The following is a 13,459-nucleotide window of genomic DNA, read 5'->3' on the forward strand; positions in this document are numbered from 1 at the left end:
GCAGAACATTAGTTTCGCATCTGTTAACTTGGGGGATACTAGTCTGCAAGGCAGCTGCAGAAACGCCACAAACAAAGAGGCCAGGGTGATATTTAATCATTTTACTTTGTGATGTGAAACATAATTGTGAAATGTAATGTACAATATTAGCTGATATTTATTAAGTAAGTAGGCCCACATCTACTTTCGGAAACGGTAGTCTACTATTTCACTGAAGCATTAGCATCATGACATTAGCCTCTGTTGCTTGGGCAACACATACTACAGTGGTCATGATGCATCTGTTTTTAATCGTTGAAATAAACATTCCTCACAAATACGTTTTTGTTGTAGGATTTATTTTGACATTAATAAACGATTTGTTGGTGAAATGACCATTACCTGTGGTTTCATATCAGTGTGGCGGCTCACTGCAACGCTGTAGCCTACCCGAGACACTAATGAGTAGCTAACAAAAACATCTCCACAGCTGTTTAGGAAGTCAAACGGCGACGGAACATGTTCGGCTTTCCCCTTACTCAAAAGTTTTTCAATAGGTGAAAGTATCTGACTACTAACCTGAACTTTATTGCCACAGCCTAAACTTTGTAAATGTCAAAACTTTGTCTGTTCATGAAAATAATTAATGTCAGCCTGCTTCAGCCTTGCTTTGCTGTAGGATATACATTTCACTAGGTCTTGCAGCGCTGCTTGATTTACTGAAATTATTATGAAATGTTATGTTTTACTAGCCATTTGCCTTCTTAAGCAAATCACAGTATTTCCCACCCCTCATAGTGTAACTGAGACGACCGTAAATAGCCTAAGTCATCTTTCAAGTAATAAGCCCCCCTTTGAAGTGTTGAGCAGGAAATTAGCTGGTCTGTAGAGATCTTGGGTTGGTGGTTTTACTGATGCAGAATTCGCTCAAATAAAATCGATAGACGTAATGAGTGGCACATAACGTGAAGTAGGCCTAACATTGCATTTTATTTTGTTTGAGTTTTAATAACTTGTCCAGTGCATTGGGGCAAGTAGCACTAGCCTAAATTGATCTTCCAGACTTGCCGTACAAAAAAAATCCACTCTTCCCGGACAAGCCTTAGCTACATGGCTAGACTGTTGACACAGATCAGAATCCATCATATCTTGGACACTCAAAATCAGCAAATCTTGCAGCCAAATCAAGTAGCCTATATATATTGGCCTTTATATGGCTACAAACTTCTGGTCGGTTTCTAGCTGGCTACTTGTTACCAAGTTACAACTTTGTTGCAGGGGCATTCTTTGTCCACATTGCGAGCTAACAGTGTCCGGTAATGATGTTGCTATAATCAATGATGTTAAACCGAGACCACTAAGCTCTCAAAGAAAATGTAAGGTCAAAGAAACAAAAGAAAGGTTTGAGGTTACTCTGAAAATTATTAATAAAATAGGCTTCTAATAATAAAACTGCTAAATCCTTCTCTAACTAGGCTCCTCTATCATGCATAATGAAACTTAACGTTTTTTAAGTAATCAATAAGCCTGCGCTGCCCTCATTACTCAAATGATGCCGTTCAGGGCGTTCAAATTACATAATAGGACGATAATAGGAGGATAATAGGACATAATAGGGCAACCAACAAGTTGTTTATATCTGATTACAATTTAATAAGTTATCTAGCGCTGCATCTTCATGAGCTACATTTGGCCTCCTTCTCTTCCAACCAACCAGTATCACCTCTCCTCCATCTGAGTGATGCATGTCATTTTTACAAACTTATTATCAAGGGAACACAATGGTCAGAACTGTAGTCATACACTTAAATGCTTTTTGAAATATGTAAACACCAGGAGAGTATGGGCAGCTGGGGCAGCCGCAAGCACACCCTCACGATTTCCCCAGAACTTGTATGCTCTCTAGTTTTCTTTGCATGTTCCTTTCTTTTTCAGCAAACACCGTGAAAATGAATGCCTTATTTAATTTAACAGTTTTTTGTTCAATTACACCCACTGATAAAGGCCTCCACTGAAAATCAGTCAAATGTATTTATTAACATGCATTCAGTACACACTTAATTTTCATGGCCAAAGCTCAAAAGGTTATGCCATTTGGAGCAGGTCTGTGTTAACTGGCTGTCTTCTCTTTCCACAAACATCTGTAAAGAAAAACAAATATCAAGGTTTTAGGGCTGTCCCTTTTGTTGACAACTGTTTCCTAAAAAGATATGTACAACACATTTTAAAATCTACAAACAATGCCTTGTGAGTAAATGCATTAAAATGTGAACTGTGGACCGCGACCTACCGACGCTAGCCTATTTACTAACTTGTTAGCTCCTTAACACTGAAGTCAATGGAGCAGGGTTAGCTCGCATTAGCGTGAACTCGGCTTTAATTGACTTCGCCGAGCTCTTCTTTCAACTTTGCGATAATTTACGTAATTTGTTAACTCAATATAATGATTGCCTTTCATCTAGTCTTACGACGCATTAACACTGACCAAGATTATACTTACATTTGGAGACAATTACTTATGCCAACTTCACCTTTTTTTTTGTAAAATGTTCGCTCCATTTCCTGTTTCCTATCTGTGATCCAAGGGGCGTGACGGATTTGGACATCCCAATCTGCCGGTATCAGGATCACTCTGATCCAATCCGGCAAAGTTTTGAAATACCGTGATGGATCAGGTTGATCCGTGGTTGACGGCAGGGGGATTTGGTTACAAGTTTTGAAATACTGGCCCCTGATGTTAGTTTCCACCAGGATCACAATGACTCTTACTGAGAGACTTGTTGCTCTTGTAGGTTAGTTATAACGAAGTTAACTCTTGTACTCGCCGTGAAATATTTTACTGTTGATTGTTCTTCTACAGGTACAGTCTTGCACTTTTTGGGGTTCATGTTGTTTTAATTTGTAACTTGTATAACTGCATGCTCTTATGGGTCTTCCCTTTGGCACTTGTTTAGTTTTTCACAATGTATGCTTCATGTTTTGGCTGCTTGAAGTGTTTGGGACTACCTCGTTGTTATGATCAGTGACCTATGCTCTTTTGTAAAGCTCTCTCTTGGAAGTCACTTTGGATAAAAGTGTCTGCTAAAATGCATAAATGTAATACCAAAGCCATTTGTTTAATGTAGGCCTATTCTAGAATAAGGTATTCAAAGTAATGTTGTTGATGCCAAATTCAGTTCAGTGTGAGGTGAATGACAAAACTAGCTACAGTATTTGGCCAACAAGGGATGCTTAGTACACATGCAGTCAGTCATGTAGGAACTAAGAACCCAGTTTACACTCTCTCATACAAACAAATACACACGCACACACACAGTAGCTAAACACACTAGTCATACATGGTAACCCACTTTACACTCTCACAAACAAACACACACACGCTAGTCACACACGTTTGTCTTAGACTCTCAATCGGTTTCAGCTCCAGTGGCTAATGTTTAAAGCTAACGTTAAAATGAGACACATTAAGCACAGCCTCATGAGTTAGCTAACAATAATACGCAATGGACGGGGGGTAGGAACAGTGTTTAGCAGCTGGTCAATGGTGGAGAAAAGAACTCTGGAATTTATGGCATTTTCGTAATAGTGTTGGAGAAATATTCTCTCCTTGCTTGACGGATGGTTTTGTTATAGGTGGTTAGTGTATCTTTGTAGATATTGTAGTGGATAGTGATCTTTGTTTTCCTCCATTTTCTCTGCTGCACGGCATTTTCTTTTCGTTTCACTAACATTTTAATTTCTCAGCCATGGGGAGGTTCTGCTTGTGCACTTCTTTTGGGTTTTCAGTGGTGCAACAGAGTCTAACACAGATAATAGTGCAACATTGAGGTTCTATACCATTTCATTTAGAGAGCAATCATGATTAGTTGGCTCAAATAGAGCAAATTGTTTTTGAAAATGTCATCATAGCTGTATCGTCTAAATATCTTTGTACTAAGAATTCTTTTGTGGTTTTTGTTAGGATGATTTCCACATAAAAAAAGTACACAATGATGGTCTGAGAGGGGTAGATCAGTTATTTAGATATTATTGATATTTAGTCCAGTTGTTATCACTACATCTAGTGTGTTTCCATGCTTGTGTGTTGGGTCTGTTATGTGTTGAGTTAGATTGAAACTGAGACTTAAGAGCTCAGTAGTTCTTGGGTCAGATTTTTTATTTACTTGGATATTTAAGTCTCGGTTTAAAACTACTTTGTCATATCTAGTGACAGACAGTGATAATAGTTCAGAGAATTCTTGTATGAAAATTGTCGAGTGCTTGGGTGGCTGATATATAATAACAAAAAGTTATGATTCGGTTTTGAGCTCTATAGCAAGATATTCATATGATGGGAATTCACCTAGCTCAGTGATTTTAAACAACAGTTTAGAGGAGAAAAAAGCTGCCAGTCCTCCACCTTTTTTTGTTTTCCTAGAAACTTGGTGAAAGCTGTAATCGGGCGGACACTCTTCTATCAAAGTTGCTGTGGCCGTGTCATTGTTTAGCTAGGTTTCTGTTCGACTGATGCAGTCTAAGTGGTTTTCTCTGACCAGATCATTAACTAGAAATGTTTTGTTATTTAGTGATCTAACATTTAGAAGGGCCAGTTTCATCTGTGGGGTATTAACAGATAAAACAGGGGTTGATAAATCTGTTGGAAGAATATGGATAGTTCTGTGACTTCTAACACTAGTTTCAGGTTTGTAACCATGCATTTTACCATGGCATTTTCTGTTTGTGATGATGACCGGTATGTCTAATGAAATAGCATGGTGGCTGTCCTAGCGTAGTTTTTGTTTGGGAAGGTCTATGTCACTGAGCTGTTCCATCACAAGGGAATTCATCAGGGGGGTGCAGATCTGTGCAGGACCCATGTCCTTGCAGGAGGCTGTTTGAATGTTCTGATCCATGGGAGGTTGTTTGGGATGCGTCAGTCAGCTTAGACACAACAGAGATAGGGAGAGAAACTTGATTTGTGGTCAGGAGCACATGACTGATGTTTGCTGTTACTAGTAAAGATCCTCTACGGTTTGGGTGGAGTCCGTCAGCTTGAGAACAGTCTGCACAGTTCCAGGACACATTGAAATTATCGATACATCTCAGTTTGTATGCCAGACAGACAGATGCCAACAATGTGTTGAAAGATAGTAGTCGACTTAAGGCTTATTTTACTCTGCGAAAGCATGCAATTGGTCCACTGGTGAATACATCTTGATACCTTTTGAGTAGGGCTGCATGAATATGGACAAAATGATAATTCTGATTATTTTGATCAATATTGAGATCACGATTAATTATCACGATTATTTGTTGATTTTAACCTAATCAAATTGTATGGTCACAATGCATTGTACCTGCAAAATGGATGTGAATAAAACTCAAAATATAAAAACTAATATTCCATAATGTAACCAAATGAGAACCATGCAGAAAAGACTAGTTTACAGGTTTGTCTGTCAAGAAACAGTAGCCTGTCAACACTTTCTGGCTTGAGGGATGATCAAAGGCAGGTCACAGGTATGTTTTTTTGTTTTCTTTGTTAAGATAGTACCTCACCAACTGCTATTGTGGAATTTTCCTCACGTTACTCTGGCCCCGTCCACACTAGCCCGGGTAAATACAAATACGCGAAATCGAATTGAAAACGATCTCCGTCCACACTAGCGTTTTCATATTGTTTTCCAAATGTTTGCCGTCCACACTAACACATGACAATCGTTGTCATGGTTACGCCACTCCTGCCCCTCCCGCCCGGTGCCCTGTTTACATAGCCTACTCCTCTGGCAATACTATTTGGTGTTTTAAAATGGTCCCACCAGCTAGCTGTTTAGCCAGGTCTCACCCAGAATCGCCGCTCTGTTTGGTTTAAACCGTCTTCTCTGCCTTCCCCCTATCGTTCAGGCACACCGAGTACAACGCTCGCCTTCTGCGTAGGAGTAACGCGTATCTAGCCTATTAAGTGATAATACTTGTACCTGGAGTATACTAACTAAACTGGTAAATAAATTATAGAGGTGAAGCCGCATTTTTCTTTCACCTTCCATGTTCATCTTGAAATTTTAGCTATAGAGCGAAAGCTACCCCCAATGCCATGGCAACTGAACGTCATCGTATCTGAAAAGCTCCGTGGACCCCGTCGCAGAGCCTTTTTCTATGGCTCTGCCCCGTCCACGATACTACGCGAACCTGGCGCTTCCAAATGTCTCCGGCGAAAGGTCATGTTACTTCTCCACACAATCTATTCAGACATTAGTTGGACTGCTTTAGAACTAAAGCTTTGAAGAAGCCATTAAAATTTGTGTTGTGACCAGGGGCCTCATGTGTAAAAGATTGCGCAGCTTTCATATAGAAATATTTACATGCATTAAACTGGTCGTACGCCAGGTCCTGCGAACCTTTCCTTTATAAATCACAATCAACATGAGATTGACCGCACATGATTGAGCCACTGACCCTGCCTTGCCTCCTCCCATAAATGAATATGCAGATGGACTATATCAGTGTTTCTCAAACATTTTCAGACCAAGGACCATTTGGCCAATAAATAATAACTTGCGGACCATCTAACCAAATAGTAGGGTATATCCCCGGAACAACAGGCCTCCAGACCTGGCCCCATACAATTGTTAGCGGCACATGATTTTCTAATGGATAATGTAGGCTATTCCGCAAATTATAATTTCTGCTAAGAAAAAAAAGTTTTGAGACTGCTTAACGATACCAGTGTTAATCAAGCACAGAGCCAGAGGTTGTAAATATTTTAGCACAAACCCTTGGACATATGGGTTTGATGTGATGCAGATAAGGATTTCCACACAAAATGTTTGGCCATTATTTGAACGCCAAATCGTTTTTTTTGTTTATGTAAAATAAACAAAACATTTCAATTGGTAAAACCTTGTCTAGTGATGCCATCACTCCGGCCCTGCTCCCATCCATCCTGCCTGACGCGTAATGATACGGTATCGGAATCGGTAGCCTATCTGAGAAAACGTTTTAGAAAAGACGGGCTATGGACCCAACCAACTCTATTTGGGAGGGGAAAACTCCCTCACATGGTACAACCAGAGAGGCTCTGGTACAACCCATGCAGAGGCTGCGATGTCAGAATGCGGAACGTGTGTAGCCCATTTTAATAGGCTACTACTGACTATGTTTTCTTCGTTCTGAGTTGTATGTTAGAAATGTCGCAATAATTTGCTTGTGGCCGTCGCGGACCTCTACGGGGGCAGTAGCGGACCACCAGTGGTCCGCGGACCACACTTTGAGAACGACTGGACTATATAAATGCGCTCCTGGGGTAATTTCTTTGTCTGAATTACCATATATCTTTGAATAAACTCCGCCGTTGAATAAACACTGCACCAAAAATGAATTTTATTTAATAAACAACAGCATTAATTCTAAGAAATACGGTAACATGGCTAAACACCAGGGGCATAACTATATGGGGTGAAGCAGGTGCGGCTGCACCTGGGCCCGTGGGGTGTCGGGGGCCACACCCGGGCCGAAAGACATACACGTGTCACTCGACGGGTGTATGTCTCCAAGTACTGTCGCTCGATGGACCCTCCCTCAGTGCAGCGCTGTACTCCCTCTCGGATATGCTTATGTTCAAATATGCGCTGTTATTACTCTAACCGGAGTGTCAAATGCTATTGATACACCTAAAAAGGCAAACTTATCTCAGTCATGGTTGTTGTTATTTTTTGGGAAAAAGTAGCAATTTATACCAAAATTATATGCTTATCCTACATGTAATATAGAAACTAATTAGCTACTTACACTATTTAATGAAATGAATAAGTTCTTATTAGGGTTCCCCCAGTAGGAGGACCCTATTGTAATTGTTGGTGTTATTAGGGTTCCTCCGGTAGGAGGGAACCTATTATTAGGGTTCTTCCGTAAGGAGGACCCTATTGTAATTGTTGGTATTATTATTAGGGTTCCTCCGGTAGGAGGGAACCTATTGTTATTTTTGGTATTCTTGTTGTAATTTTTTTTCTCCTTACGCCCTAATAACTCAAAAAGTCCCTGGTCATAAATATTCTAATTTGGCACATTGATACTACACCCAAGTGGTTACACCCACACCAAATATGGGCCACACCGGACCATAGGGGGCGCCACAGGCCACGCCCAAAAGTCAACTTTTCAAAGTGATGGCATTTCCACCCCATTGCTCCAATTCTTCTGAAACTTGGTGTGCATGCCTCATTTTTCATGAGGAACAAAAAAGCCTCAAGGACTCATAAGGTCCGCCATGATGGATTTTCCTGTACAGAGATAATGTTGGAAAACATTCAAAATTCCTCTTCTCTTGAACCAAAGGTCTAATTGACTTGGAATTTGGTACATATATGTATCATTGACGTGTTGAAAAATGTTACTTAAGGCAATTGAATCAAGTACAAAATGGCTGAAAGGGGTGTATTTATGTAAATTTCCACATTAACTCAATATGTTTGTGTCACTAAATCAAATGTCATTTTCAATGATGGTTTTTCAAACCTAATAGGCTTTAAGGTGACATCACTCTGACGTACCGTACACAATTTCACCTTGGTATGTCAAAATATGACTGAATTACGGCTGTTTGAGCTTGGACCAAATCTGACAATGCTCACCATTGGAGAAACAGCTTTTTTTTGTACAGTAACTGAACATGCCAATCATCAACACTGAGAATAGCTCAACGAGCTGCAACGGTGACCTGTAAAGTATAAGGAAGTAGGTTCAAATCCAGCCAAACTGAGTCTGTCTTAAATTTGAATATGTGTTTAGTTAAACAGGATGACATCGTTCTGAAGTACCATGCGCAATTTCACCTTGATATGTCAAAAGATCATTGAATTACAGCTGTTTAAGCTTTGGCCGAATCGAACAAGCCATGCTACAGGAGAAACAGCTTTCTCTTTGCATACAAAAACTGACCACATATCCTCATCCTTGCAGCTCAATGGGTTGAAACAGTGTCCTACAAAGTGCAAGGTCACAAGTTCGAATCCAGGCACAGTCTTCTGGCCTGACATAATTTTGATAACTTGTTTAGTTAAACAGGGAGACATCCTTCTGAAATACCATGCGCAAATACCAGCACAACTGAACATGTAGCAATGCCATTTAAGCATAAGAGTGGAAGCAGAAAAAGGCAAGACAAAAAATACGAAAATGAGAAGGCGGCAAAGCTGCCGAAATTAGATTATTTTTTTAACTAGACCATCAACTAGTTGCCAGCCCACAAAGTCTGCCACGGACCAACCCCCCACAGACGACCTCAACACGGACGTCCCCCCTGCTAGCAGCAGTGCAGCAGTTCAGCTGGGATCAGTATCGCTGCCCTCAGACAGGTAACCTACGGCTATTGTGATAGATATACATTTCAAGCCAAGTTATAGCCTACATACATTATGGTCGGGCAGGATAACTAGGATACAAGTTGAGTAAATAGTGGTCACTACTAGGTGGATAGCAAATTATTATGTTAAGCTAGCCAATAGCCTCGCAGGGTGGCTGGGAGGCTATTCCAAGGAGGGGGAGGGGATCCAAAGTGTTTCCTCATGTATTCCAATGTAAAACATTTTATTTTGTGTTAACTAGGTGGTGGGGGGGGGGCTCATAATATCTTGCACATGGGACCGTCGTTACTACATTACGCCACTGCTAAAAACGCAAAAAAGAAAACATTCACAGACTGAGATCGAGGTTCTGACAACAGAGGTGGAGGCGAGATAATGTGTCCTGTTTGGTGGCCTGTCATCAGGTATTAGCGACAAAAGAAAGTCGGCGGAGTGGAAAACTGTCTGTAAATATAAAGTGCATTACAAATACAATTATTATTATTATATGGCCGTAAATACTGTGGGTTTGGAGAACCGGACCATGGCAGAAATTAAGAAGAAATGGTCAGATGTCAAACTCGAAATTAAGGAACGAGTGGTGGCGCATCATAATAGCATGGCAGCTATAGGGTTAGCGTGACATGCATTTCCTGAGTGATTTTGTCATGCGTTTGACACCCTCAAGTTTAACAGAAGTTATTAAATTGTGGCGGATTAAACAGTAGGCTAGCATTTCCCATTTGGGTTTTGGCATTTTGATGTGATCATCCACATTAATGATCAAACTTGTATTTTTATGTTTTTTGAAGAGTTAACGTCATAGACGTATGACAGTAACTAACTATAGTGCAGTGGCGGCTCCTGAAAAAAATCTCAGGGGGGGCAATTTTTCTGATGATTTAGGTGACCTACACACATTTAAAAAAAGATATGTCCAGCAATAACATGAAGACAGGGGCAGCATATAAGTCAATACCAGAAGCATTTATTGACTGATCTCCAAAGTGTTGGCCTACAAAAGCAAAATAAGTTATCACAGTAAAAATAATTAAGGGTGTTCTTTCCCATTCCTCAACACTGCATAAACAATATGCATTTCCATTAACAAATGAAATATCAGCTGAAAATACAGCATCTTGGTATTTGTTCAGATTGCAGGATCAACAAGAGCTTTTGTTTAAGAGTAAAAGAGAAATCCACACTTACACAATAAATAGTAACAGCATGGCAATAACAAGTAGACAAATTGTTGAGAAGTGGATCTTTAGAACTACATTTTGTGGAATGTAGGATATGACCAAAGTGATACTTAATAAAAGCAAAGTAACGCTGTCCCAAATAGGGGAGTGAACAAGTGAGGCTTGAGCTAGTGTGGTCTGGGCATCTTGGCTTTACATATTGAAGACCAAACCAGAATGATGAGGTGCTGCTAAGTTTAACTAAATAATTCTGATATACACATTACTTGCTTCAAAAAGGCCTCATTGTTGAATTGGAAATATGTGCACTTGAGCATAATTCACAACAAGCAAGCAGGAGCTTTTGATAGAGGCTACTGAAAACATTGATGCAAGTTATTGGTAATAAGAAATGTTTATAGACTCCCATATTCTGCTCTCTTGTATAGATTTGTGAAAATGAACAGTCATAGACATTTTGCCTGAATACAGAATTTGAAAATAATTTCTAGAAAAGGTAAACACAGCTATCTGTATGGCTTTGTAAAAATGAACAACCACATTTTGGCCATTTGTATAAATTTGTAAATATGAACAACCATATTCTGGCCAATTGTATAGATTTGTAAAAATGAACATAAACGTTCAGTCTCTCCAAAAGCACACTGGCGATTGAGACTGAGGTTGATTCCGAGATGGGAAGGAACTCAAAAAAAAAAAAAAAAAAGCGCTCCTGCACTTTGTGGTTGCTATCTATGTACCTCAGCACAAGCACCAGCTGTGTCTGTGTAGAAACGTCAGTGGTCTCGTCAGCTTGGATAGCTACGAAGTTCGCCGACTTCACCTCCTCCACAATATGTTCCCTCATGACCGCTAGCATACACTCCAGTAGCTCGTTTTGAATGGTCTTTGATGTGCCCTTGAAAACTTTAGCATTTTTAAGATGGTCATCAAACACCTCATCTAACTCTGCCACAAAGTTGACAAGTCCCAAAAAAATACCAGGGTTGGTGGAGCCATCAGTTTCATCTTTGCCTCGCAAAGCTAACTCAAACACTCCGCAAAACTTCACACACTGGATTAGCCGGCTGAGGATGTGGCGGTTCTTGCTAACCTCATCGTTGTGGCGGCGGACAGCTAGCCTGTATCCCTCATCCAGTTGAGTGGCAATGTTCACTCTCCCCAAAGCAGACAATCTCAAACAGCTATCCATGTGGGTCTTTGACAGCTCATGTTTCTTAATCTTTTCTGAAAGATGGTGCATGTCCGTTACACCAGTCGCTGTCCAAGCGGTGCTGTCTGCCGTGCCGCCTTCAGGGTGAAAGAGTAAGCAGGGGTAGCAGAAGACTGCATTAGCTACATCGCAGCCTGCTAGCCAGGTTTTTCGTTCCTACCAATTTTTTGAAAATCCTCGGGTGGAAGACTTTCCCCCTTTAGTAGAAACCTGTTGAATTATTAAATTTGGTCTGGGAGGTCCTAATTGTTTCGTTGCCAATTTATCTTGATCTGTTCGCCGACAAAAAGGAACTTCTTTCAAAGAGACAATCGAGTTGCACTGAACGCTAGCCATCTTGACAGTTAGTAAGTGATTGACGCTGCTACCCGCTCTTTTCTTATGTTACGTATGACGAAAGCGCGTAAGTGTAAGCCCTCCCGGAACCCATAGAGATTGTATTGAAAGCTCTGATATTTGAAAAAAAAGATTTTACATGAGAGATTTCTGGGGCGATTTTCAACCTGACTGAAATCGCCCCAAAAGGGGCGGGGCCATTTGAAGCACGACTTTAGCCTGATTGGACATTTAGTGGCAGATCAGACGTCTAGATTAGAACGCTGATAACGACTGTTGCCGTGATATAATTGATTAGAAAAAAATCCCTTCCTTTTCCCTTTTGGCAGTGCGTCGCCCATATCGCCCTAATGAACACACCGCCCCTGCTATAGTGGAAAATTTATTTTGTAATGTTTGGTAAGTTTTGGCACTTTTCAGTTAAAAATGGTCACGTTACAGAGCCAGACAACATTTTGCAGATGGTCCGCACACTCTCAATTAATTAAGTGTGAAGTGATCTTATTCAAATGTCAAGTGTGCAAAAAATAAAAAATAAAAGAAAATGTTTTAGATCGTGCATGAAAGAGTTAATCAATGTGTCTGGATAACAAACCAGGAAGTGAGAATAGCTGCTTTATGAAAACTGGGGAGTCACTAGTGAAGCAGCAGTGAACTGTACTAGAAGTGGTTTGGCAATACCATACACTGGCATGAAGATTATATTTGTACCAAATTCAATTTGTACTAATTACATCAACAAAAAAAGTTTCTTAATGTGTTGCAAGGCTTGATGTATGTCTTGTCAGACGGAAACTGGTGGTCAGTGTCATTGAAGCCAGGTTTCCATAAAGACTTTCTGTAGAGCCTGTCAGATTATGCCCAGTCGAGCTGAACTGCATCAGACTCTATTCTGAGGATAGCCAAACTCAGACAGATTTGACATGACTGGCTGGTTGGTGACAATTTGCAAGAAAGAGAGAGTGTGTGAAAAAGAATGAGAGAAAAGAGAGTGAGAAAAAAGAGTAAAATATACAAAGTTCTCATGACTTAAAAAACCTTTCAGACATGGTTCAGCACCTTATTAGCACGAGAACAGAGCAGTTAGCTCATGAGATGCAGGATGTCACTGACAGAAGGACGTCAGTCAGTCCCAGTCTGTTTCAAGGTGAAGATGAGACGGCTAGCCAAGCTAGCCATGGCCAAGAAGCACCCAGGGCCATCTCAGACATTTACAGTACATAATGGCTATTGAATAATATTCAATAGCCATTCATGCTGAATACATAGAAGTACTTTTAGTTGAACTAATCTCAATGTCTTGAGTTAAATATAACAAATGTCAACTTATAATATACAGTCAAATATATCAGTACAATACAACTCAAAACAATTTAGAATTAAGAAAATATAATATTGTATATGCAAAT

General features: G+C 40.2%; 1 protein-coding gene and 1 long non-coding RNA gene across 2 annotated transcripts in view; both read right to left on the reverse strand.

Annotated features, from left to right (window-relative positions):
* The window catches only part of LOC146267973 (CUB and sushi domain-containing protein 1-like), a 268,877-nt gene that overhangs the window by 62,642 nt on the left and 192,776 nt on the right, over positions 1 to 13,459 (reverse strand). The gene's annotated exons all lie outside the window — the stretch shown is intronic.
* Positions 1,997 to 3,327, reverse strand: LOC146267974 (uncharacterized). The gene is made up of 2 exons (XR_014768800.1): positions 2,480 to 3,327; positions 1,997 to 2,120 (listed from the first exon to the last, which is right to left on the reverse strand). It is a non-coding gene; the product is annotated as an uncharacterized LOC146267974 (long non-coding RNA).

This window comes from Hypomesus nipponensis, chromosome 11, assembly GCF_054491055.1.
Source record: "Hypomesus nipponensis isolate SF chromosome 11, ASM5449105v1, whole genome shotgun sequence".
NCBI lineage: Eukaryota > Metazoa > Chordata > Actinopteri > Osmeriformes > Osmeridae > Hypomesus > Hypomesus nipponensis.